The 25254-nt window shown below is 45.2% G+C and overlaps 2 long non-coding RNA genes across 3 annotated transcripts; one reads left to right on the top strand and one right to left on the bottom strand.

Moving 5' to 3' along the window:
• Positions 1-7604: 7604 nt before the first annotated feature.
• LOC118355683 (uncharacterized) lies at positions 7605-9263 on the bottom strand. The gene is made up of 3 exons (XR_004818661.2): positions 9143-9263; positions 8240-8300; positions 7605-7848 (listed from the first exon to the last, which is right to left on the bottom strand). It is a non-coding gene; the product is annotated as an uncharacterized LOC118355683 (long non-coding RNA).
• A 7-nt stretch (positions 9264-9270) lies between these two features.
• On the top strand, positions 9271-24579 carry LOC112669504 (uncharacterized). Of its 2 annotated transcripts, XR_003142311.3 has the most exons (5): positions 9271-9514; positions 19698-19789; positions 20561-20661; positions 23030-23204; positions 23528-24579. It is a non-coding gene; the product is annotated as an uncharacterized LOC112669504 (long non-coding RNA). The 2 variants fall into 2 exon arrangements; XR_003142310.3 differs by having other exon boundaries at positions 23030-24579.
• Positions 24580-25254: the final 675 nt, after the last annotated feature.

Below are 25254 nucleotides of genomic sequence, written 5' to 3'. Positions count from 1 at the left end.
CTCCTCTGTATTGTAGACCTTCTCAAGGAGCGATCCACAATCACTGCTTATATTTCCTAACACTGAAGTCTCTTGGGCCCTTACAATCTGACTTATACCTCTTTGAAATCATTAGTAATTTTTGTTGTTGTTGTTGTTACTACAAAAGCTATCCATGTGAAATCCAAAAGCAAAACCAAAAAGAATCCATCAACACAAATGATAGTATAAAAGAGACACCATCAGTGAGCTTCGAATTGCAAACCGACACTCTTGTTCCTTGTCTACTTTAGCCTCTGCACCATAGGTCACTAGTGGCCTCCCCCTCTACTGGGACCTCTTCTTTCTTCTTTTTTGTGCTTTTTTTTTTTTTTAAGATTTTATTTATTTATTCATGAGAGACACAGAGAGAGAGAGAGAGAGAGAGGCAGAGGGAGAAGCAGGCTCCTTTCAGGGAGCTCGACATGGGACTTAATCCCAGGTCTCCAGGATCACGCCCCAGGCTGAAGGCGGTGCCAAACCGCTGAGCCACTGGGGCTGCCCAGGCTTTTGTTTTTAAATTGAAGTATGGTTGACACCCAATGTTACATTCATTTCTACATGTTATGCCGTGCTCACCACAAGTGGAGCTCCCATCTGTCATCATACAACACTACTACAATATCATAGAATATATTCCCTGTGCTCTGCCTTTCATCCCCCTTACTCCATAACTGGAAGCCTGAACCTCCTGCTCCCCATCACCCATTTTACCCATCCCCCCCACTTCCTCACCTCTGACAGCTATCCATCTGTTCTCTGTATTTACAGGCGTGTTTTGGCTTTTTGTTTTTGTTTTTATTTATTCATGAGAGACACAGAGAGAGAGAGAGAGAGAGAGAGAGAGAGAGAGAGGCAGAGAAGCAGGCTCCACACAGGGAGCCCGATGTGGGACTCGATCCTGGGGCCCCAGGATCAGGCCCTGGACCGAAGGCAGGCGCTAAACCGCTGAGCCACCCGGGCTACCCAGCTTTTTGTTTTTCATTTGTTTTGTTGTTCATTTGTTTTGATATTTCTCTTTCTCTGTCTGACTTATTTCATTTAGCATAATACCCTTTAGGTCCATCCATGTCACAAATGGCAAGAGCTCATCCTTTTTAATGGCTGAGTAACATTCCATTGTATATACCTACCATATCTTCTTTATCCACTCGTTTATGGATAGACACTTGGGCTGCTTCCATATCTTGGCTACTCTAAATGATGCTGCAATAAACATGAGGGTACATATATCTCTTTTAGTTAGGAGGTCTCCTTTCTTTGGCTATGCCTTCCTGTCCTTCCATCTCTCCAATATGCCTTCCTCCTCTCTTACCTCTTCCTCCTCTGCCCCCACAATGTCTATGTCCCTAGAGCTCTCATATACCTTCTTCTCTTCCCTTCATCATTTCCATCAACCTTGACGTTGGTGACTCACAAGCAGATCTCTCTATCTAGGGCCTCTCTTCAGTATCCCATTTGCCTCCAGTTCCTTTTCCTCCCAGAAATGGGAGTAGTTCATAAAAAACTCCACCAGCTTGACATCTTCTCTGCTGTTAACTACAAATACCATAGAGTTCCTCTGCACTCTGCACACATATATCTTGCTTATTGAATCTCCCAGCTACCTCTTATTCCATTTCACCTCTGCAGTTGAGACCATTATTACCTATTGTCATACCTTCTGGCCTCTGGAATTGACAAGGGTTCCTCTTCAGTTGAAAAGAGACTCAGCTATAAGATTTTTATTTATAAAACATAGCTTCAACCAACCTCACCTTCCAGCTCCAATACCTTTGATTATATGAGGTTTCACCTTAGCCTAGCATCAAGGTCCTCAATGACATGACCAACCGCTGATTATCTCCCAACATTATCTACCACTCCAGCATTTACCTGCTCCTGGACTTGTCCATGTTGTTCCCTCTGTCTGCAATTCCTCATTCCCCGTTTCTACATATCTAAATCCACCCATCTTCAAAACCAGGTTCAAAAGCTACCTCTCCTCTGAACTTTCTTCTGAGCTCCACAGGTGTAAATAATTGCACTTCCATTCTCTGAACTCAGAACACTTTTCTTGTGTCACGTCACTTTCTGCCTTGCATTAGAGTAATTTGTGAAAGAAAGAAGGAAACCTAACATTTATTAGCTCAGTCATTGCATTAGAACTTTTTATTAGCTCCTTCAATGTTTACACAACCCTGGGAGGTGGATACGATTACCTCTCATTACAGAAAAGGAAACAGTGGTTCAGAGTAGCACCATGAAATTGAATTTATGTGGCAGCCTGTATGACTCTATATCCATGCTATTACCACTCCATCACGTCTGCCTTAACTCTCCTCTCATGGTAACCTCCTTGAGACTAAGGACTATATTTTGTTCATATACCTCAAGACTCCCAGTGCAGGGCCTGGCACCCAGCCAGCACTCTGAAAGCTGAGGGACTGAATGAAGGATGGATTGACTGATGGGTTTGCCCACTGCTCATTTCCCAGCTGTGCTGTGGATTGCAGCTGTGCATTCCAAAGTTACAGACACTATAAATATCTCACCACCCATTCACATTTAGATGTTTCTTCCTGCCCTCTGTGTCCTACTTCTGGGTCTCTCTTTGATTGGCAAGCTTTGAAGGAGGCAGAGATGGAATCTGTGGTTCTTTTTTGTCCAGATTCTGAGTGTAACAATCAACAAATGATTTCTGGTGATGGAAAAAAGTTGTTTTTCAGAATGATTTTATGCTGCTTTCTAGATCAATTCTATTTGCATTTCCTCCACGTCATTGTAACAGATAGAAATTGCATGCTGAGTCCACTGTGACAACACCTCTGTTATGACAATTATTTAGTCTTTTTTTTTTTTTTGAAGATTTTATTTATTTATTCATGAGAGACACACACAGAGAGAGAGGCAGAGACAGGCAGAGGGAGAAGCAGGCGCCATACAGGGAGCCCGATGCGGGACTTGATCCGGGGACTCCAGGATCACACCCTGGGCCGAAGGCAGGTGCTAAACCGCTGAGCCACCCAGGGGTCCCCCCAGTTATTTAGTCTTAATTTAGCCTTAAGATCCCCAGCCTATTGTGACCTATGCTACTCCTCCTGCCCCACCCCTCATCCGCCCCCTGCTGGCCGCTCAAAGCCCTCATTCTTTACAAGTCTACCAGTGCAGGTGAGTCTACACAAGTGCCTGACCCAGAGCTTCCCACAAACCACACCTATGGGCCTGACTCCTCCACCAAATTCTTACCTGTTCTTGGTTTCTTCTAGATCTACTTATCTAAACTAACTGAGACTAGACAACCTTTCACGGAATTACTACATTATTCCCTACTCCTTCCATTAAGCAGTAGCATCGTGGAGTACTTTAATTGAAAAACTAACTGATGGTGGGAACTCAGGTACCCTGGTCTCCTATTGAAAAAGGTATTTTATTTAGAGCAAGGGGACTTCTCTAGGAACATCCTATTGTGCCAGCTACCTGTGTGCCTGGCCCTAGCCACACACTGTCTCCCAGTGTGTGCCTCCAACTCTCTCCATGCTTGATTTGCAGCCAGAAAGTGATGATGAACCAAACTCTCATTGTTTGCAATCTGATTCACAGACCAGGCTGATGAAACTGGTGACAAACATAGATGTGATTCTTCAAAGAGCAAGAGTGATATATGGCCCCTGTGGAGGTGGGCATTCCCCAGCCTAAGGAAGTGGTTGTCAAAGCTGGCCAAGGGGCCTTAAAGACCAGCAGGGACAGTGTTTCTGCTCTTTTGACTCTTCTATCAGTGCTGTCTCTGACAGAATGTGATATTAACCCGTCCTTTGTACCATATTTTCCAGTGCTTTCTGACATAGACAAAGGGGCCCCCGAGGGATGGCCCAGCCCCTTGGCAGGGTCAGAAGGGGAAGGACACCACACTCTCACTGTCCTGCAGCTGGTAGGATGAACAGGACTCTGCACATTCCTTTGCTTGTTCAAAAGCACCAAAAAGCCTCTGGCTCCCTTGGTGTATTGCTTTGATATAAGAAAATAATTCTTCTTCTTCTTCTTTCTTCTTCTTCTTCTTCTTCTTCTTCTTCTTCTTCTTCTTCTTCTTCTTCTTCTTCTTCTTCTTCTTCTTTCTTCCTCTTCTTCTTCCTCCTCTTCTTTTCTTCTTCTTCTTCTTCTTTCCTCCTACTCCTTCTTCTTCTCCTTCTTCCCCTTCTTTCTTCTTCTTCCTCCAAATTAGTGCATAAATTCCACCAAGACCTCAGATTTGTGGTGGATAGATTTCATGGGCATCCATGCACTGAGCAGCTGTTGTGGGATTTCTGACTTTTGAATGTACATTTATTCCCATGAAGAACTCCAGGGACATCTAAGCCCTTGGATGCTCCCTCCTCTGCTTGTCCTCTCTCTCTGTCCCCAACACAGAGGTTACTGTAGCTATTACTGCAACTGTTTGGAGCTGTTCAGTAAAAAGTCTCTTTTAATCCAGCGTTACTAAAATGTGTCCTAGTTTGTTCGCATGTATTTATTTGAATCTCAGTGTATGGTGGGATGAAATATAACACTAAGAAGTAAAATTGTTCTACTGTGACTATGAATAATGTTATTATTAGCCTGTTTGTGGATATTGGAAAAATTTTATTTGTGGCAAGGTGATATACTGAAAAAGAGAGAGCATGTGTCCCTGATATAAGAGCTAGGAATTGGCTAGATAAATGTCCAGCATTATAGGTAGACAGGTAGGTAGGTAGGTAGGTAGATAGACAGATTATACACACATACATTACATGTATATATTTGTATATGTGACACATATATTTAAAAGGATAGAGAAATGTTTATCTCAAGTACTGAATGATGGGAGTTCAAAATTCCTTTTTCTTTAAGGAGAAGGAAAACAGAGGTCAGGCTGTGAGACAGAGGAGGATAGGTTGATTTTGCAATGGAGATGGGGGGTCTGATCTCCTGCACAGTTAGCCAGAACAGCCTTTTGTCATGTGCTGGCTCCTGGCCCTGACATCGTGGGTGCACTTATTGGGCTCACCAGTTCAAGAGGATGTTCAAGAAGCAGATGTTCAGGGATGTCCCCAGCTTTGACAGAGGCAGCCCATGGCCAAAGCTGTGTTCCCAAGGCAAGGCCAAGACAGTGTCCAAGGGAATTCTTCCTGAAACACTCTGGGGATGCAGCCTTTGGAAAGGTCTGGCACTCATGCACTTGACTTATTAGCTGCCGTACAAGCAGGAAATAATCCCCAGAGGCAACGGCATCCTCAAATATGAACAGCGATCCTGAATTTGCCTGCAGTGTTAAGGAATGAGGGACTCTGAAACTTAACGTTTTAAACTCTTTAACATTTTGAACAATTTCTTGATGTCTCAGAATCATTGTGAAAAAGCACAAATTCACTTTAGAAAAAATAATCTAATCCAGATGCTAGTCTCAGGCCCAGCTGCATCAAAGGGTCAGGTAAACTTGCTGAGAATACAGAGTCCTGCCTCAAGCTCTGAATTCTAACATAGTAGGTTTGGAGTGGGCCCTGGAATCTGCACTTAAACCAGCTGGTATATAGCCGGATTTGGGGACACTGGCCTGCTGGTTTAACTACCCATAACCTTTGAAATCCCTTCCACAATATCCCCAAGCCAAAGAGTCTTTACAGCATTGTTTCTCTTACTGAGCTGGAATCTGCCACAGAGGAGTGTTTACCCATCTGCCCTGGTTTACCCTTTCGCACAATAAATCAAAGCATTCTGAATCCAGGGGTTGAGAGAAGAGCCCAGGGCAGGGGAGCTGATGGGTTGTGAATAGGAGTGTATTTGAGTGTGCAGATATGTGTATGTGTACATAAATGCATGCTTGCATGTGTTCAGGGTAGCTTAAAGCAGACATAACGCAAAAGTGAAGCTAACATTTAGAGATCAGCTGGGGACTTGGCACATCCAGGTCCAATAGCCATCAAGATCCAAGAAGCAGGGGTGCCTGGGTGGCTCAGTTGGTTAAGCATCTGCCTTCAGCTCCCAGGGTCCCAGGATTGAGCCCCATTCCCTCTCAGCAGGAAGCTTGCTACTCCTCCTCCTTTGCCACTCCCCCTGCTCATGCTTTCTCTCTTTCTCTGTCTGTCTGTCTGTCTGTCTCTGTCTCTCTCAAATAAATAAATAAAATCTTATAAAAAAAATATCCAAGAAGCAGAGATTGGGGCAGGCTGGGAAGGCGTGCAGAAGCCGAGCAGAGTGAACATGAGACTACCTAATTTAAGGCAACATTATTGGCTTGACCTTCAGAACCGTAGGCCAAGAAGAGGGGACAGGAAGCCAGCATACCAGTTAGAGAAAATGGTATGGGGAAACCTCAGAATACCCAGGAGACTAGAGCAAAAGGAAGTCAACCATTCCCCCTTGTAGGGGCTAAAAAAGGAGCTGCTGGTTTACAGCATCAACGTGGAGTGTGGTGCCCTTAGTTCAGAACTAAAACTATTGCTAGGTCCCATTAGTGCATGGGGCAGGAGCTGTCATCTGCATGGACTCTTCCATTCTGAGGAGGGGCAGGGACTGTGCAGAAGGATGGGTCTCATTTGAAGCTTCTATCGTGACGCTGGGATGAAGCAGACCCTAGATACTTGGGTCTCCCAATACCTTCCAGTTTTCATGAATTCTTTGCCACTCTGGTTGAGTGCCTTTAATTAATAAAGTACGATATTCCAGAAGTGGTCTAATCAGCTTGGAATAAAGTAGAATGAATACCTTCTTTGTTCTGGATATCAAACTGCTGTTTTTATTTTTTTTAAAGCTTTTTTTATTCTTATTTATTTATTTATTTTTTTATTCATGAGAGACACAGACAGAGAGAGGCAGAGACACAGGCAGAGGGAGAAGCAGGCTCCATGCAGGAAGCCCAATGCGGGACTCGATCCCAGGACTCCAGGACCATGCCCCAGGCCGAAGGCAGGCACCAAACCGTGGAGCCATCCAGGGATCCCCTCAAACTGCTGTTTTTAAATAAGCTCCCACATTGCTCATTCACCTGTAAGATTAGTTTGCATCGACCTTGAAGACATCCAAACCCTCTAGAACCTTTTAAAATCTGAATATAAGTCAAGACTTTACATTTTTCTTTAAAAAAAATTAATTTATTTGATAGAGAGCATGCACACAGGCCAGGGTGAGGGACAGAGAGAGATGGAGAGAGAGAATCTCAGGCAGACTCCCCTGCTGAGCATGGAGCCTGACGTGGGACTCCATCTCACAACCCTGAGATCATGACCGAAATCAAGAGTTGGATGCTTAACTGACAGAGCCACCTAGGTGCCCTGAGACTTTACATTTTTCCCTTTTCAATTTCATCTTTTAGTGTTGCCATACCTTTTCTAGATTTTGGAGGTTTTTCTGAATCCTGCTCCATGGTCAATGTATTAGCTATCTCCCAAAAGTTGATGTCATTGGCAAATTTGATCAACATGACTTTGATGTCTTCATATACATTTTTTTTAAAGTTTGGACAGCACAGAATTGATATACATCTTTGTGGTACAGAAGAGACCTCCCTCTACCTTGATGTTGAATAATGAATCTTTTCCAACCAACTACAAAGTCACCTGCTTGTCCCATCACATATAACACTTCGCAAATGACTGAATTACACATTTATCGAAGTGTATCATAATTACTTCTTTACATAGCTGTCTCACTCACAAGGCTGAGTTTCTCCAAGGCAAAGACCATGTTTTATTCATCTTTGTGATTTCAATGCAGAACACAGGAAGTACATGATATGAATGACTCTTCTGGCCAACAGTTCCCCAACTTGTCCACAGAGATAAGTATCAAGAAGACCCCTAAATCATCTTGCCAAAATGAAGGCACTCTTTTATCCTGCAATTCAATCAATCAAGAAACTTAATGAGGTAATGAAGCTAACTGGACACAAGTTAACACCCCAGAATCATTCATTCTTCTCCTCAATTTGCATGAAACATAAGCTGAATGACATGCCATCGGTTTGTTAAACTAACCTAGACATTGTTAGTACTCAAGGTCACATTCATTGGGCCTCAGTTTCTAGTATCCACCTTGTTCTGGGTCCCCCACCCCAATTTTGAATATCATAGTCCTTTTGCCTCTTTCCATTCCTCATAATGCTCAAAGATTCCTAACCATCTTTTTGCCTCCAGTGAGGCTTGCACTCACTCCCTGAGAGGTCCTCCCTTGGACCTGCCTGTCTGAATTATTGAAAGTCTTCAGTGCCAACTGCCGACTTCCTCACCTTTCTAGAACCACACACTTTCCTCTTAAGCAGGACTAGGCATGGGTTTCTGCAGCCAAACCTGGGGAAAGAGTGAGAATGTTATTTGGGGGTGCCCTCTCATGCATGGCCTGGTCAGGGCAAGGAAACACCACAGAGTGTCACGCGGTCACTTTAAGCACCCCTCACCAAGGAGTCGTGAAACCTTAGGGGGAAAAGTCCTCCATAAAATCATGGTGACTGGATTTCCTGCCAGTCCTGGAAGGAGGGGTAGGAGAAGGTTTGATGTGATTGAGAAACATTGAAGAAAGTGTTTTGTCTTCCCTCATGAATATCTCAGAGCTAACTGATACCATTACATAAGTCTTCCCTCCCTGTCTTTAGATCATTTCCACCGATAGAAAAGACAGAAGAGAAAATGAGGATGTATTTCTGTCTCCACCAGTCCTCTTTTACCATCAGGCCAGCAGCCAAGCACAGCTTCAAAGCTTCCAGGCTTCCTGAATCTAGTCTCAAAATTTGCGCTACTGTGTCCTGTGTGTCCATTCTCAGTGATATGCTTCAATCTTATACATTCGTTCAACAGAGAGTTATCCAGCTATGTGCCAGGCCCTGGACTCCCTGGGGTGGTACAGCCCTGAACAAAACAGGAAAAAAGCCAGAAACCCTGCCCCACGGCCCTTGCAGCATACCAGCAGACAGACAATAAACAGACAAGTAAGTCCAATAATTGGTATGTTGGATGATACTAACTGCTGTGGAGGAGAACTGAGCAAAGAAGGGGATTGGATGCTGAGGTGTGAAGGACAGGAGTTGAGATTTGAAATAGTGCAGTCTGGGAAGGTCTCACTGAGAGGCATGTGAGTCCCCTTAAAGGTGGGGGCAGGGGCAGCCATGGAAGTGCCTGGGGAGGCAGCCACCTACTTGCTTGTTCGTGGAGGCCAGAGTAACCAGACCAGAAAATTGGAACATGTCCTATTAAAATTGGAATTCTGCAGAGAACCTGCTAGTTTCTTCTTCTCTGTGTCACAATAGACCATTCTGGACTCTGATGCAGGAATGCCATAGAAGCCATGGAAGGAAGTAACCAGGGATCCTGGTCCCATACAAGGTGGCCTCCGATGGCTGTGCTCTCTGAGTTCTTGATACCAGGCCATCCACTGCCATTTTGTTAGTTTATTACATAACTACTGAGTGCCCGTTATATGGCTATGGATCAAACATTCCCAACCTTGATGTCATGTGCTCCAGGATGTACAAGAGTACAAGCAATTGTTCTGATAGAAGACAGAAGAGGTAAGGGGGTACACTGAGAGATCCAGGTGGCCTCTGGTGGGAAAGCATGTCCAAATCCCATCTTGAGGAATGGAAAGGAAGGAGTGGGCCAGGAAAAGAGGTGAGGTAGAGCTTTCCAGACAGAGCATCCCTAGGGTACCAGAGATCCCTGCACATAGTCAAGACACTCTCAGAATGTCCAGTTGTTTGTAGGGGGGTGAGGATGTGGGGTTGCTGGGGGTTCATGGAAAGAAGGATGGCAGAGACATGAGAGTGGAGAGGTCAGCCAGGCCTGGTCATGTCTGATCTTGGCAAGGAGGACTGGATTCTAGATGGACTGGAAGCCATTGAGCAGTTTGACTCGGGATGTGATGTGGTCCAATGTGCTCTCTTGACGACATGAGGACAGAGTGAGAAGCACAACAGGTAGCAAGCAGCAAGACCTGTGGGAGGTAATGGTGGCCTGAACTCAGCTGTGTCACAGGGCACAGAGACAAATGGACAGACTCAAGGTGAGGTGCCCAATTTGCAGGTCTTGGGGTCGATTTGTTGTCTGGTGTGAGGGAGGGGTCAGAGATGACTCTCAAGTGTCTCACCTGGTAACAGTGGGTTGTGGGAGTGGGACCATTTCTGCTAACAGAACATAACACCTCTCAGTTCAGGCTCAGGTTTCCCTGAGACAAGGATTCTGACACCCAAGGTAGCCACCCTTTTGTACCCCTATGTCAGACAGCTATTGGTAGTGGACTGCCTGGGCATGGTGGTATGAGGCAGGGGTACTCCCAACCTCCCGGGTGAGTTGGATCTTCTTCTGCCAAAGACAGTTCTCCCAAGAAGGGGACACCTGGGAGTCCACAGGAGCCAATATTTCCAGGTGCTGTGGGACAAGGGGACAATAAAAGAGGCCTGGGTGGTAGTGGTGGTGGCATCCACTCTGCTCCCAGGCTCTTCTCTTCTGTTGGCTGAGAAACCAGACAACCAAACTGACTTGGAGAGTGCTATGGATGGAATGTTCTACCCACCCCTCACTCCAATTTGTATGTTGCAATCATAACTCTCAATGTGATGGTGTTAGGAGGAAGGGCTTTGGGAAGTGATTACTGGGTGAGGTGGATGGAGCCCTCATGAACCAATTAGTGATCTCATCAAAGGGATCTCAAAGAGTTCCCCTGCCAGCATCACCATTACCATGTGAGGATACAAGAGAGTGAATACAACCCAGAGGAGGGTCCTCACCAGAACCTGACGTGACTGGCACCCAGATCTCAGACTTCCAGCCTTCAGAATGATAAGAGATAAATTTCTGTTTTTTATAAGCCCTCCCAGGCTATGGTCCTTTTTAATAGCAAGCAGGAGATACACCAGAGAAGAGCAAGTTGCTCTGATTGAGGGTCCGATTTCACTTGCTAGTGAGTGATTTTAAAACCCTGGCTTTAAAAATCTACATTTTTACTTCAGCCTTTTCTGCTTCCCATCCATTGCTTGGTTGTGTTTGGTATAGCTGAGCTTACTGGAAGAGTGTGCTCTGGATAAAGAAGCTGTTGTTTGGGTCCCCAGCACATTGTCCTAGTTTTAGCTTACTATGGGCCAGTCATGGCGAGTCAGTCCCTCTGTGGCCCAACACTTCTGAAGGCGACACCCACATCTTAGTGTCCAGGAACAGTGTCCCCGGAAGCTCAGAGGGTGGTATAACTTGCGCAGCCCTGCACAAGGGGGATGTGGGTAGGGAGGTGGGGAATGACAGGGATGCTCTCAACTTGCCACCAAAGAAATGCACACCATCATCCCCCTTAGTCGGCTCCTAGTCCTTGCATTTTTTTCTGGCTGGGGTGCAGTCAGCAGAGTAGATGGGGAGGGGCTCTGGGCCCGGGGTTCAGCCAGGCTTGCCACCCTGTGAAAACGCAGTGATGCCAAACACGGATTACAAAGTCCCAAGTACTTTTCGGAAGGCCTGTGCCAGGCTTCCCTCCCACGGCATTCAGTGCGTGACCGTGACCTTGCCCTCCAGCTGGACGGTGGCTCTTTCACAGCATTGCTGGGATGCGTCCAGGTTGCCATGGGAACGTGCAGGGGCGCTGCTGGTGGAAACCCAGACCCCTCGGTGGCGCTGCTGCAAAATAAACAACACAGACAGGGCCAAGTGGCCAGCAGCACTGTCTGGGCGCCCATGGAGAACCAGGAGAAGGGTCTGGAGGGATCCCCGGGCCTGGCCTGTTGCTGGAGGAGGTGACCCCTCGCCCCAGAGGAAGCTCTGTGCACACTCTGGAGGAGCATCCTTCCCAGCAGCTAGGAGGCCCTAGTGAGGGGCGTGCAGAGGCGGGCTCTGGGACGGGGAGGCTGGGATTCAAACCCACACTCCAACACCCATCAGCCGCCCCACCGTCAAATGGGCACCCTAGCCATCTCCAGGGTTATCGTCCGGGGTAGATGGGACAACACGCAAAGGCTGAGCCTGGTGCACACCCAGGACCCCTTAACGTGCCAGCTAGTGAGGGCAGAGGGTGAACCAATTTTCTACCCATAGTGTGGTGCATTTTGCAGATTCCCAGTGTCTTCATTGGCATTAGCTGCCCCGTATTTCGGTAAACACCGGGGATTCTGTTTCTTCCAAAAGGATCGCTGCTTCCTTGAATGGCTCATCCTTTGACATTCAGTCTAATTACTGCCTTTTCAGTCTGCAGGCGGTGATCCCACAGTTTACAAGATCTCAGCCTGGTAAACACCTTTAATCTTTGCAACTATGCTTTCTTGTGTGTACTCCTTTTTTCTGCACCAAATGGGAGGTTAAAAAAAAACACAACTCTAGTAATACATAATCATAGAGAAAAATTAGATAATACAATACAGGTAAACAACCAGAAATACAATTAAAATTACCCAAATCTTTCCACCTAGAGGCAACCACTGTAACATTGATTCTAGACTTTTTCCATGTAAATATATATGTCATTTTCTTTTTTTAAAGATTTTATTTATTTATTCATGAGAATACACAGAGAGGAGAGAGAAAGAGAGAGAGGCAGAGACACAGGCAGAGGGAGAAGCAGGCTCCACACAGGGAGCCCGATGTGGGAACTCGATCCCAGGTCTCCGGGATCAGGCCCTGGGCTGAAGGCGGCACTAAACTGCTGAGCCACCGGGGCTGCCCATATGTCCTTTTAAAGCAAATTTGACTCACATTATATAGATGGCTCTTTAAACGGCTTTTCTAACACATATATGCTGAACATCCTTCCAAATAAGATAGAAGTATAATCCACAGCATCATTTTAAATAGTTGTATAACTTTTATCTGGATATACTATACTATACTATACTATACTATACTTTATATACTATACTATACTAATCTTACCAATTATTTAAGAAATTTGGATTATTTGTGCTGCTCTAAACACTACATTGAGTAATCTTGTGCATGTATCTTTATGCTCTTAAACACTTTTTGTAAGAAATAATTCCTGGAAGTGGAGTAATAGGAAAAGAATATTTTATGAAGGCTTCCTGTTATATATTGCTGAATCGCTCCTTAGATGTATCTTTTACAGTCCCTCCAATCTGAGGACATGGGTTGTTTTCTTCATACCTACACCAACATTGGCTATTGTTCGTTTAACCTCTGTCTAACCCGTTATTAAAAAAATATGCATTCTTGTAATGTTTTCTTCCTTTTGTTATTACTAATGAGAATGATCACTTTTGACATTTACTGTCCACTTATCTGTGTTTCTTATTTTATTTAATGCCTCTTCAATACTACTCTTAGCCATCTTCCCTCACTCTTTGTTGATTTGTATGAGCTTTCTATAATAAGCTCTAACACAAACCTCTGCCCAGGAAATAGCCCCCTTAGTAGGGTGAGAAATGACTGTGTGTTTGTTGTTGAAATGGGCACTAACCAAGAGGGCTGAGCAAGGCAGGCAGCAGACAGGTTTGCCTTCAAAAGACCACATTATTTCTCATAGCCTAGTGTCTTTAAGGGTCATCCATCCTATAGCCCAGGTCAGAATTTCCTTCCTTTTTGAGACCAAATACTACCCCGTTGTATGGATAGATCATATTTTGTTTCTCTGTCATCTGTTCCTGGAACTGAGTGCATTCCAAAGAGCAATATGCACAGGATTCACTGGGGATGGGGTAAACACAGATTTTCATCAATATTTCTGGGATGAGGCTCGAGACTTGCAGCAAGCTTCTGGACTACTTGTCCTCCCAAGCCAGTTCAATTCTTCATCTGTTGTGTCCCATCCCACTTGTAAAAATAAGCAATAGCACCAAGGGCTGATCTTACAGGCAGCTTTTAAAAAATATAGATTATCCATTCTCTCCTTTCCAGCCAGTTCCAAGCCCCAACTTCCCCCTCCCTGCCCCCCACAACCACCCTCCTCTGCCATCTGACAGGTCTGAGCAGCCCAGCCTGGATCTGAGCGCCTCTCAGCCATGGGACCATGGCCAGGCCTCCTTAGCTGGCCAAGCTCCCGACTCCCTGCAGGCTTCTCCCTTGCTCCAACCCCCAGCCCTGTTTTATCTGTTATATATACTTGACTTCTCTCATTTGGAATGAAGATCCTGAGGCCAAAAGTCTGTATCCTGTGTTCATTCATTCAACAAATATTTATTGTTACTTTGTGCAAAGCACTGTTCTTTCTAGATACAGAGGATACAGCAGAGAACACAAGAGACCCAAATCCCTGCCCATATTAGCTTTCATGCTGATGGGGACATAGATAATAAACAAGAGAAACCAGCAGAATTTTAGCTAGTGATACATATTAAGCATGAAAAATAAAGCAGGGAAGAGAGAGGTTGAGGGTAATGCTGAAATTTTAGGGAGGGAGGCCAGAGCAGTCGTCACTTGGAGATGAAGTAGGGTAGAGATGGGGTGGGGAGTATCTAAGGGGCTCGTTCCTGGAAGAGAGAACAGCAAATGCAAAGGTCCTGGGAGCACCAGGAGGAGCATCAGGAGCATCTAAGGAGCATCAGGAGGCCAATGTGATGAAGCAGAGGAGGGAAGAAGATGAAGCCAGAAGGGTAGCAGAGTAAGATCATGCAGGGCCCTGTGGACCAAGGTTGTCCAATAGAGATAGGAGAGCTACAAGTGCATTTTAAGATTTTGTAGTAGCCATACTAAAAAAGTAAAAACAGGGGCACCTGGGTGGCTCAGTCGGTTAAGCGTCTGCCTTCAGCTCAGGTCATGATCCTGGGGTCCTGGGATTGAACCCTGCATCAGGCTCCCTGCTCAGCCAGGAACCTGCTTCTACCTCTCTCTCTGCCTGCAGCTCCCCCTGCTTGTGTGGTCTCTCTTGTGCATGTGCTCTCTCTCTCTCTCTCTCTCTCTCTCAAGAAAAAAAAATAAAATCTTAAAAATAAAGTACATAGAAAACTAAAAGCAAACAGGTGAAATTAATTTTAATATAGCTTATTGAAGACAACATATCTAAAATATTGTTATTCCAACAAATGGTCAATATAAAAATGATGGATGAGCTATTTTACCTTTTTTCAGTATTGTCTTTGAAACCCAGTGTATAGTTCACATTTACAGTCCATCACAGTACTGAGAAGCCACATTTCAAGTGCTCTGCTGGCATAGTGGGCAGCAGAGTCTAGATCGAGCAAAGATCTTGACTTTTCGTCTGAGAGTGTTTCAAAATGTGGGTTTTGGGATCCCTGGGAGGCTCAGTGGTTTAGCATCTGCCTTTGGCCCAGGGCACGATCCTGGGGTCCCGGGATCGAGTCCCACATCGGGCTCCCTGCATGGAGCCTGCTTCTCCCTCTGCCTGTGTCTCTGCCTCTGTCTCTCTCTATGTCAATCATAAATAAATCTTAAAAAAAAAAAAAACTCTTTTAAAATGTGGGTTTTATTATTATTATTCAGTTATGGCAAAGCCAATGGATCAGGAGACACCAAGTCATCTAAAAATGAGTGGGCTACACATATAGCTCCCAGGAGAAGGGGCACACACTCCGTGAGGGACCAGGCCAGGAGCACCAGGGGCGGGTGGGAGGCGGTGGGCGGGGGGGGGGGGGGGAAGCATCAGGTATCGACTTTTTTGTGGTTTCTCTGGGAAGGAACAGGAGAGGCAGGATAATTCCAGGGGACTCTGGCCCTGGGTGACTAGGACAGGGGGTTAGAGGCTCAGAGTGTAACAGTTCCCTAGAGGAGGTGGCTGCGTTGCCCGCTCGGCTGGCTCCGGACTGGTTGATTTGCAGCTTCAAGTGCACTCCTAGGTGGGTGGCTTGCTCTCTAGAATCAGCCAGTCCCGGGAGGGGCAGTGTCTCCAGGATGTGCAAGTCCCCAGGATGTCAAAGCATCAGAAGGGCGAGGTTAATTCAGAGAGAAGCAGGAGCCCCTCAGGGTCGGAGCCAAGCAGGGCTGTGATCCGGCTACTGCGTGTGGACTGGCTTCCAGGACAGGAGCCACGGAAAGGGGGCAGGGGGGACAGGGGACAGGTAGGAGGCTGTCGCAACCCCGAGGGGCAAGGAGGTGGGCGCTTGGCTGAGGAGGGAGCCTCAAGGGGGACAGTCAGATCACTAAAACCGTTCCTCGTGGAGCACACAAGCATCTACATGAAAGAGGCACCGGCCAGGGTACTCTTGAGGAAGGACAGGATAACACGTTTGCTGAAATGCTTGAATTCAACAAAATTCCAGAAGTTTTTAGACAGTGAAGTAATACCGACGCAGACACGGAGGTATTCTCAGTTGGCTCCCCGCCGCGTCAGGACGGTCCCCCTGCCAGGCCTGGTTGGGTCACTATGTTTCCCAGGTCAGGGCTGGGGGTTAGATGCCCGTCTGTCCCCAGAGTGGGGTGGCACCCGGCGAGGGCCGGCATCAGGCCCTGCGGAGCCCCTCTTAGTCCCACACGCCTTTATGTAACAGGAAGTCCCAGGGCCCTGCTGCAGGAAGGCTGTGGTCAGAGCCCCTGGCCATTCCGTGCAGAAAGCAGCTGCTGCTCACCCAGGGTCTGAGGCTCAGGAGTCCCCGGGGCTCGTTCTGCCCAACCGTCCCCCCCCCAGGTTCATCGCAGCATCCAGCCGGCAGACACCACAATGACTGGCTCATATTTTCTTCATAGTCTAAACAAAAATGCTTTTGATTCCTGGGGTCTCACAGCCTCCATGCGTTGCCATTAACTCGGGCTCAGCTGCAGGAAGCACAGCCAGTGGGGACGTTTCCCCTTCGCATATTAAAAAGCAGAGGTGGGGTAGGCCTTACCTAGAGCTCACCCGGGCAATAAAGATAAAAGCATTAAGTCAAACAAACAAAACAAAAAGCACGGCTTTCCTAGCAGGCAGGCGACACAAGATGGGGACTCTGTCTTTTTGCCAGGTGTGCCTATAAAGCAAGGTGGTTGATCTGCTAGCCCCTGTCCCGGAAATCCCAGACGTCAGGGAAGTGTGCTCAAAGTCGCTCCCTGAGGAGTTATAACTTATTCTGAAGTTTTTCCCACCTCCAGAACACACCTGGGACTCACTTCTCCTTGGCAATGGCCTTAAGAGTCCAGTTAAGTCACACTGGAAATCCCATCTCAATTTTTAGAACAAATATAATGGTATTACTCATTTTGATCTCATCTGTCATCTACCAGACTTGACTCTGAATTACTGTTTTTTTTAAGATTTTGTTTATTTATTTGCAGAGAAAGAGAGAGAATGATGAGGGGGTGGGGGGGGGACGGTGAGGAGCAGAAGGAGAGGGAGAAGCAGACTCCCCACTGAGCAAGGAGCCTGCCCTGGGGCTCCATCATGACCTGAGCCAAGGGCAGACCGTTAACCAACTCAGCCACCCAGGCACCCTGAATTTTTTCTCTTTTTGTTAATTTCTGAGCTTATTTTAAAAAAATGCCCACATTCTGAAAGCAATTATATTCAAAGGCTACCAAAAATTTCAATTCATTGTTTCATCGCTGAGCACCACATGGTGTATCATTCCAATTGCATATGTACATAATCTCTTACTGAAAAATTACTTATTGAAGGATTAGTCCAAATTCTACACAGAAAAGTTTCTAAATTGTTCGTGTACACATGGATGAATTTGTGGGACTGAACATCCTGTTGCAACCAACACCCAGACTGACACACATAACATTAACAATGGCCTGGAGGGGCCTCTCATACTCCTTCTGGGGTAAGGGTCATCCTGCCCAAGGCCAGGAGGGCCAGGCAAGGCAAGCGAGGCCCCTAGGAGGCACTCACTCTCAGGGTAGCATGAAAACTTCCTTACATCTTGCCCTAGGCACCTTACTTCCCTCACCCTAGTCCCCACCTTGATCCTGACTTCAAACAGCAGTGATTAGTTCCTCCTGCTTTCGAGCTTTGCAGAGATGGAATGATCCAAAATGCTCTTTTGTGTCTGACATCTTTTGCTCAACATTATGTTTGTGAAATTCACCCACATTTTTGCTTGGAGCTGTAGTCTGATCACTCTTGTTGTTGTGTAAAGCAGTGATTCTCAAACTTGTGTGGACACCATCGTCACCTGGGGGCTTGCTAAAACACAGATTGCTGGATTCCTAGAGTTTTGGGTTCAGTAGGTCTGGGGCAGGAGCTCAGAGATTGCTATAAGTAGCCCCATGATACTGACGCTGCCCTTCCCGGGACTATACTCAGAGAACCACCGCTGGAGAGTGTGGGAATATCTTACCATGCATTTGCCCATTCTAACGCTGCTGGGTAGGTGGGTTTCCAGTTTTTATTTAAAATAGTGGTTCTCCAAACAATTTTGTACATATCTTTTGGTGAACTGTGTATGCATTGCTGTGTCCCTGGGAGTGAAGTCACTAAGTCTTAGAGTACGCATTATGATCAGTAGTAGGTAGTTTTCCACAGAGGTTGTATCAGTTTACATTCCCATCAGCAGATTATGAGGATTCTTGCTCCACACCCTTGACAACCCTTGATATTACCTGCCATTTTTCTTTCAGACATTCTGGTGAGTATGTACCAGAATCTCACTGTGGCTTTGATTTGCTTCTCCTGGATCATGAATAAGGCTCAGCATCATTTGATTACTGGCCACTTGGCTAGCTTCCCTTAAGAAGCATCTATTCAAGTCTTTAATCCATATTTCTATTGGTTGTCTTTTTTTTTCTTACTGATTAGCGGGAGTTCTTTATGAGTCCTTTGTCGGATGTGTGCACCGCACATACCTTCTCCCACTCTGTCTCTGTGTGCTGCCATTCACTGTGTCTTTTAATGACTAGAAGTTCTTGGCTCTAATGTAGTCCAATTTACTAACTTTTTTCTTTAAAGTTAGAATGTCTGTGTCCTGATTAAGAAATCTTGGCCAATTCCAAGGTTCCAGATAAATATTTTGAAATAGGTATCTAGTACTCACTAGAAATGAAATGTAAGCTTGAGTGCTATGGCACCCAAATTTTGAATCTAGAGCTGTCAACTATGGAAGGTATACTTTCAGCAACCATGGCATATGTCACACGTTGTCCTCACGTCTTCCCATTTATGGCCCATCCATATCTTCTCTGCTCCTACCCTGCTCTTTCCCCTCTCACCCTCTCACCACTGGTTCTTCCATGTGGCCTCTCACACATCCTGCAAATAACACGTCTTTCAAGCTGACAGCATGCCTCCTCTCAGGTCTCCAGAGCTCATGATGAGGCTCCTATGACCTGCTCCACAGAGCCCACTGGACCAGGGCACCATCCCAAGAAGCCTGGCTGAGGGGTCTCCTTCTTAGACCAGAGTCCTTCCTTTTAGGGAAACATCTCTGTGTCTGCTGAGTAGCACTCATTCATTACTTTTTTTCCATCTGGTTGTCCGAAATCTCAAATACCACGGCTGGATTTTTAGAATGGATGTCAATCTCTTAAAGTTGGACTAAAGTTGAATTCAATTCTGGGGATTGCATTTATCACACGGTAAACATGCCTTCCCCATCCCCTAGGCCAGGGCAACATAGATCCTGGGAAGAGCCCAACCCCAGGGATGAGTAGGACCCACACAGGCTGGTGGATTCTGTAGTTTTGTGTTTGGAGGAAACCGTTGGTGGCCATAAGTTCACAACAGATGGTTAAGAAGAGTTCACAGAAAGATGCGGAGGCTGGTAAGGAAGCCCTGGGAAGCATAGTCGTGGAAAGGACTTGGGATCAGGAAGCACGTGTGGCTTGAAAAATTCTCTTAGAATGAGCTTTGTGTACCTAGGATGTCTTTTACTACCATTATGTGGTCTTTACCCACAGGGGTCTTTGTCCATTTCTGACACAAAAAGCATCACTCTCCTAATGGTTAATAGAGCTCATCAACACAGCCCTCCCTATTCCTCAACAAAGTGGTAAGTGAGGAAGTAGTCTAAACTGAACTCCTGAATATATGTCCATTAAGGATAATTTTAGATTTCCATTAATGGGCAACCAGAGGTATAAAACAAAATACCAGAATTTATTTAAGTTTTGTCTTGTAAAGCATTAGATAAATTTTATTCCCTCAGCAGATCTGCCTCTATTTTCCTGGTCAAATGTTACACTTTTTTTTTTTTTTTTTTTTTGGCATTTCCTGAGCACACATCAGTGGATGGGGTGCTGTTGGCAACAGTGGGGAGACCAGTTAGATGTTTTAAAATACAGTGCACAGTGTACAGTAGACATGCCAACTAGTCTCGCAATAAGTATAAATATTGTGCTTACCAGTCATATCAGGTCGTCAAACTGTGCCTTTTCTGTCCTCTCCTCTTTAAGGATCCTTAGCTCTCTTTACTTGCCCTTTTATTTATTTTATTTATATTAATTTATTTTTTATTGGTGATCAATTTACCAACATACAGAATAATCCCCAGTGCCCTTCACCCAATCACTCCCACCCCCCGCCCTCCTCCCCTCCCACCACCCCTAGTTCGTTTCCCAGAGTTAGCAGTCTTTACGTTCTGTCTCCCTTTCTGATATTTCCCACACATTTCTTCTCCCTTCTCTTATATTCCCTTTCACTATTATTTATATTCCCCAAATGAATGAGAACATATAATGTTTGTCCTTCTCCGACTGACTTACTTCACTCAGCTACTTGCCTTTTTATTTCCTTACTTGTCTTCTGGTGGTTTCTTTTTCAGCCGTCCTCTGGAAAGATGTGGACATTGCTCTCATTCCTCTGCCCTGGTTAATTTCCCCTCGTCCTCCGTGAAATCATCATCCTCACAATCCAGTTCGAAAGGTGAATACTTCAAGACATAACTTTGTTCCTTCTACCTGTCTGGTTTTGTCTTTTATCACTTGGGAGCATGGGGATTTTTTCCCCCTTGTCACCAGTAGTTAATGTTATACTTAAAAATGAAAATTCAGCATTCTAAGAAAATAACCATGGATATATGAAAAGATTACCAGGTGGTTCATCACAACACTGACTAGCATAGCAAAGAAAATTAGAAGGAAGTAAATATCCATCTATGGAGACTTGATTAAATGAAGATGTGTTCTTACGATAGAGTAGTAAAAGCTATACAAATGATGCTGTACAAAAATCCCACAGACTGTATTTCTCATAGTTCTGGAGGCTGGAATTCCAGACAAGGTGTCGGGGCAGGTTTGGTTTCGCCTGAGGCCTCTCTCCTTGGCTTGCAGATGGCCACCGTCTTGCCGTGTCCTCACGTGGCCTTTCTTCCATGCATCATGATCCTGCTGTCTCATGTGTCAAAATTTCCTCTTGTTATAAGGACACCAGTCAGATGGGATTCGGGGCCACTCTCATTTTAACAAACCCCTCTTAAAGGCCCTATCTCAAAATACAGTCACATTCTGAGGCTCTGAGGGCAGGACATCTACATACAAATTTGAGAGGACACAGTTCAGCTCAAGGCAGCAGCTGTCCTGTTTCAGGTGAGCTCTGGGAGAGGACGGGCTGCCTTAAGTAAGGCATGTTTTTTTTTTTTTAACATCATATGCATTTTTACCACTGTCCACCAGAGGGCAAACTTTTAAAGTGTTCATTTAAAAATGTGAGCCTTGATTTTTAACTCTTTGTAAGCCTAAATTTTTTTTAAATAAAGCTTTTTTTTTTTTTAAATAAAGGATAGTTAGAAACAGACAACCTGTACTGCTTATGAACATGACTTATTATCAGTTTGAATCTCCCTTTCTTTGAAAGTTCAGGACTAGGGACAAAGATAATTTTCCATCAGTGGGAGTGAATGTCTTGACAATTTCAAAGTCAGTTGTTCAAAAAAGCAATTCTTTGCTCATATTACATTTTATTATAACTCCTATCATTTCAGTTTCATTACCTCAATTCCTCAGCACCTTAGGAGATAATTAAAGAGTTATGCTGTAAGAACGGAAAGAAAATGAATTTTGAAGTAAGGGTGCTTCAATTCATTTAATCTGTTTGTGTATTCAGTTATTCATCCAGTTAACAGACATTTGGTACTGTATGCAAGGCAGTGGGATTCAAGACCTAATTCTGCCACTTGGTGGCCATCAGGACTGTGGGCAAAGTTAGTCTCCCGGGATTTCCACTTCCCCATTTGTCAAAAGGACGATATTGACGTAAAGAGACTGTTCCGGGACCCAGTACAGTCAGGTATGGGAAGACGTTTGGAAAGCCTTAGAATGCAAAGCCTCTGTCAGTCGTTACATACTCACCAAGTCTAGTCTCCACTTTGTAGAGCAGTTTCTTGGAGTGCCAGGGTCAGGGGGCACCTGTTTCTGAATCTCTGGGGTATGTTGTTGGGGAGGGGTCTTACCCAAAAACTTCCTGATTGAGAATCTCGGGGCAAAGGGGTAGTGCCCAGGAAAGCCTGCCTGTTAATAAGTTCACCAGCTGAATGTACCGAGATCCACAGCTTTAGCCAGCCAGGGTTTCTCAATGTGAGCACTACTGCCGTGTTGGGCTGGATAATTCTTAGCCTTAGGGGCGGTCTTGTGCATTGCAGGATATCGAGCTGCATCCCTGGTCTCTACCCTACATGCCAGCAGCACGTCCTCCTCCTCTCCTGGTGTGACAGAGGTCTCCAAATTTGCCCCTGTTTTGAGGACTACTGAGCCAGAAAAATAGAATTGGCCACAATGCCATCAAGCAGAGACACAATACCATTCCAGTTCCTCTCTGGGTGCAGCTCCAAGAGTTCAGCCTCTGTCACACTGTCCACACCATTATTTCTAACCTATTCATGACCAGATCCACCCTTCACTGAACGACCACCATGCGGCAGGGATGCTTTACAGAAATGAACTCAAGGAACACTTACAATGCCTTGGAGGTGGGCGTTATTCTGAATTCTGGTTTATAAGCGAGGAGCTGGGGGTTCAGACACCCATGCCCAAGGTGGCAACTGAATCCAGATCTGCCTCTGAACTCAGTGCTTTCAGTATCTATACAGCCCCTGGCAATTAGTTATGCCCTGCCTAGTCACTCTCCTGCGTCACTTACCTAGTCCAATGGTAGGCTCTGTGAGGACAGGATCCATGTCCTGGGGAAGCTGTGGAGCACAGCTATATGGGTGACTTTCTTGTCATTTAGTGGGCAAAATGGAGGTGGCATTGCAAGACTGATACCAAAGTTACATCTTTTTCCATTTGGGATACAGAAAGTCATGCATATTATCAAGAGTGAAGCTGAACACCAGTTGGAATCGACTGTGAGAATCTGCAGGCCAAAAAGAGAATAAGCATGGCTTCAGTGGAGAGGAAAGAAGAGCTGAGACTTACTGGGGAGGCCCTGAAGCCCACACAGCACACTGGTCCTACAGAGTCTAATGAGGGGTGAGAAAGGGTCGCGGGCCTCAGGGTTCCCATCTGGGCAATGGCCACACCACTGGTCCCAATGCAGCAGATGAGCTATGAGGCATCTCTAAGAGAGGTGGACTTGTGAATCCATGGCATAGCACATGGCATGTGTTAATGTATCCACATGATTTCTCTTCCCTTCTTCTGTCTTCTCATTCTCGTTCTTTCCTTCAGCCCAGAAGGGCTTTCTACCTTATTTGTGCCCAGGGAAGGAGAATTGTGTGGAAATCCACATGGCGTCATGCTTCACGCTGCAAAAGTGGGAAGGACAGAGGGTGTCATGGGGTCTCTCACTGCAGGTGTGGGTTCCCTTGGACTCTGGGGCTTAGCCACACTCGGGCTGATTGACAGCAGGCAGCCGGTTTTGAAGGCAGGCTCTCCCAGACCTCACCAGGACTTCAGGAGGAACGGAGAGGACGAGCTGCCCAAAGGCAAGGTAGGGTCATGGAGCCCAGGCCCGGGCAGCGTCTGCCAGGGCCCCTTCACTGTGAGCCACCTCCATCACAGGGGCTCCAGAAACTCCCTCTTGGCTCTCTATCATTAGCATCTTAGTTCCAATTACTTTAGCCTCGAGAGCCTCCTTTTGTTTTGCACTGTTTGAAAATATCACTTTGCACATCACCTGGTGCTTATTTTAAGGATCTAAGTATCGGAGGTTTCTGGTCTTTGTTTTATAACTTTATCCATTTTTGACTGCCTTAATTTCCTTCCTGCCCCTGTTTTGAATTGTTCTATTTATTTTTGTCTGAACTTTCTTTAAAAAATTTGTATTCTGGCAAACTGATGTAGCTCTGGAAGACAGTATGGAGGTTCCTCAAAAAGTTAAAAATAGAATTACCCTATGATCCAGAGTTGCACTATAGGTATTTATCCAAAGGACACCAACAGAGTGATCTGAAGGGGCACCTGTACCCCAATGTTTATAGCAGCAATGTCCACCACAGCCAAACTGTGGAAAGACCCCAGGTGTCCATTGACAGATGAATGGGTAGAGAAGATATGGTATATATATAATATATATATATATATCATATATATTATATAATGGAATATTACTCAGCCATCAAAAAATGAAATCTTACCATTTGCAATGACATGGATGAGCTAGAGGGTATTGCACTAAGTGAAATAAGTCAGTCAGAGAAAGACACTTATATGGTTTCACTCATATGTGGAATTTAAGAAACAAAATAGATGAACTTAGGGGAAGAGAAGTAAAGTAAGATGAAAACAGAGAGGGAGGCAAACCATAAGAGATTCTTAACCATAGGAAACAAACTGAGGGTCACTGGGTGGGAAGGGGGTAGGGGGACGGGGTAACTGGGTGATGAAATGAGCACTGGGTGTTATATGCAAGGGATGAATTGATAATTTCTACTATGAAACTAATAATACACTATAAGTTAATTAAATTGAATTTAAATAAAAAATAAATAAAAATAAAAATTTTTATTCTGTTTATTGTGACTTATAAATCATTTTAATTTAATTTTTATCTATCTTCATGCTTTTTTCACAAAACAAATTATTTTATCTTTTTAAATTTCCTTATATTGTGTCTTTCTTAATTTCTTTTTGGTTGTTTTGTTCCTCTTGATGTCTTAGTTTTAGGGAACATCTGCTTTAATTATTTATTTATTTATTTTTATTTATTTATTTTATTTATTTATTTTTTAAGTAGACTCCACACCTATCATGGAGCCCAATGTGGGGCTTGAACTCACAACTGTCACATCAAGACCTGAGCTGAGATCAAGAGTTGGATGCTCAACTGACTGAGCCACCCAAGTACCCTGTATCTGCCTTATTCTTAACTCTAGTTTATAAATGGCAGGCAGGAGGTGTGTGTGTGTGTGTGTGTGTGTGTGTGTGTGTGTGTGTGTGGTGAGGAAGCTGGAGGGGGAGCCCAGGCCAACAGCGGAGATGCCTGGTGAGCACCATCTCTAGCTCTGGAGATGACTGCCTCTTTGGCTCCTCTTGATACAACTTCCAAATACACTTACGTTCACTGAACCGGTCTCAAACC

This window comes from Canis lupus, chromosome 25 (genome assembly GCF_003254725.2).
Source record: "Canis lupus dingo isolate Sandy chromosome 25, ASM325472v2, whole genome shotgun sequence".
NCBI lineage: Eukaryota > Metazoa > Chordata > Mammalia > Carnivora > Canidae > Canis > Canis lupus.
The sequence above is the reverse complement of the archived record's forward strand: the minus strand, read 5'-3'. Positions and strand labels throughout refer to the sequence as shown.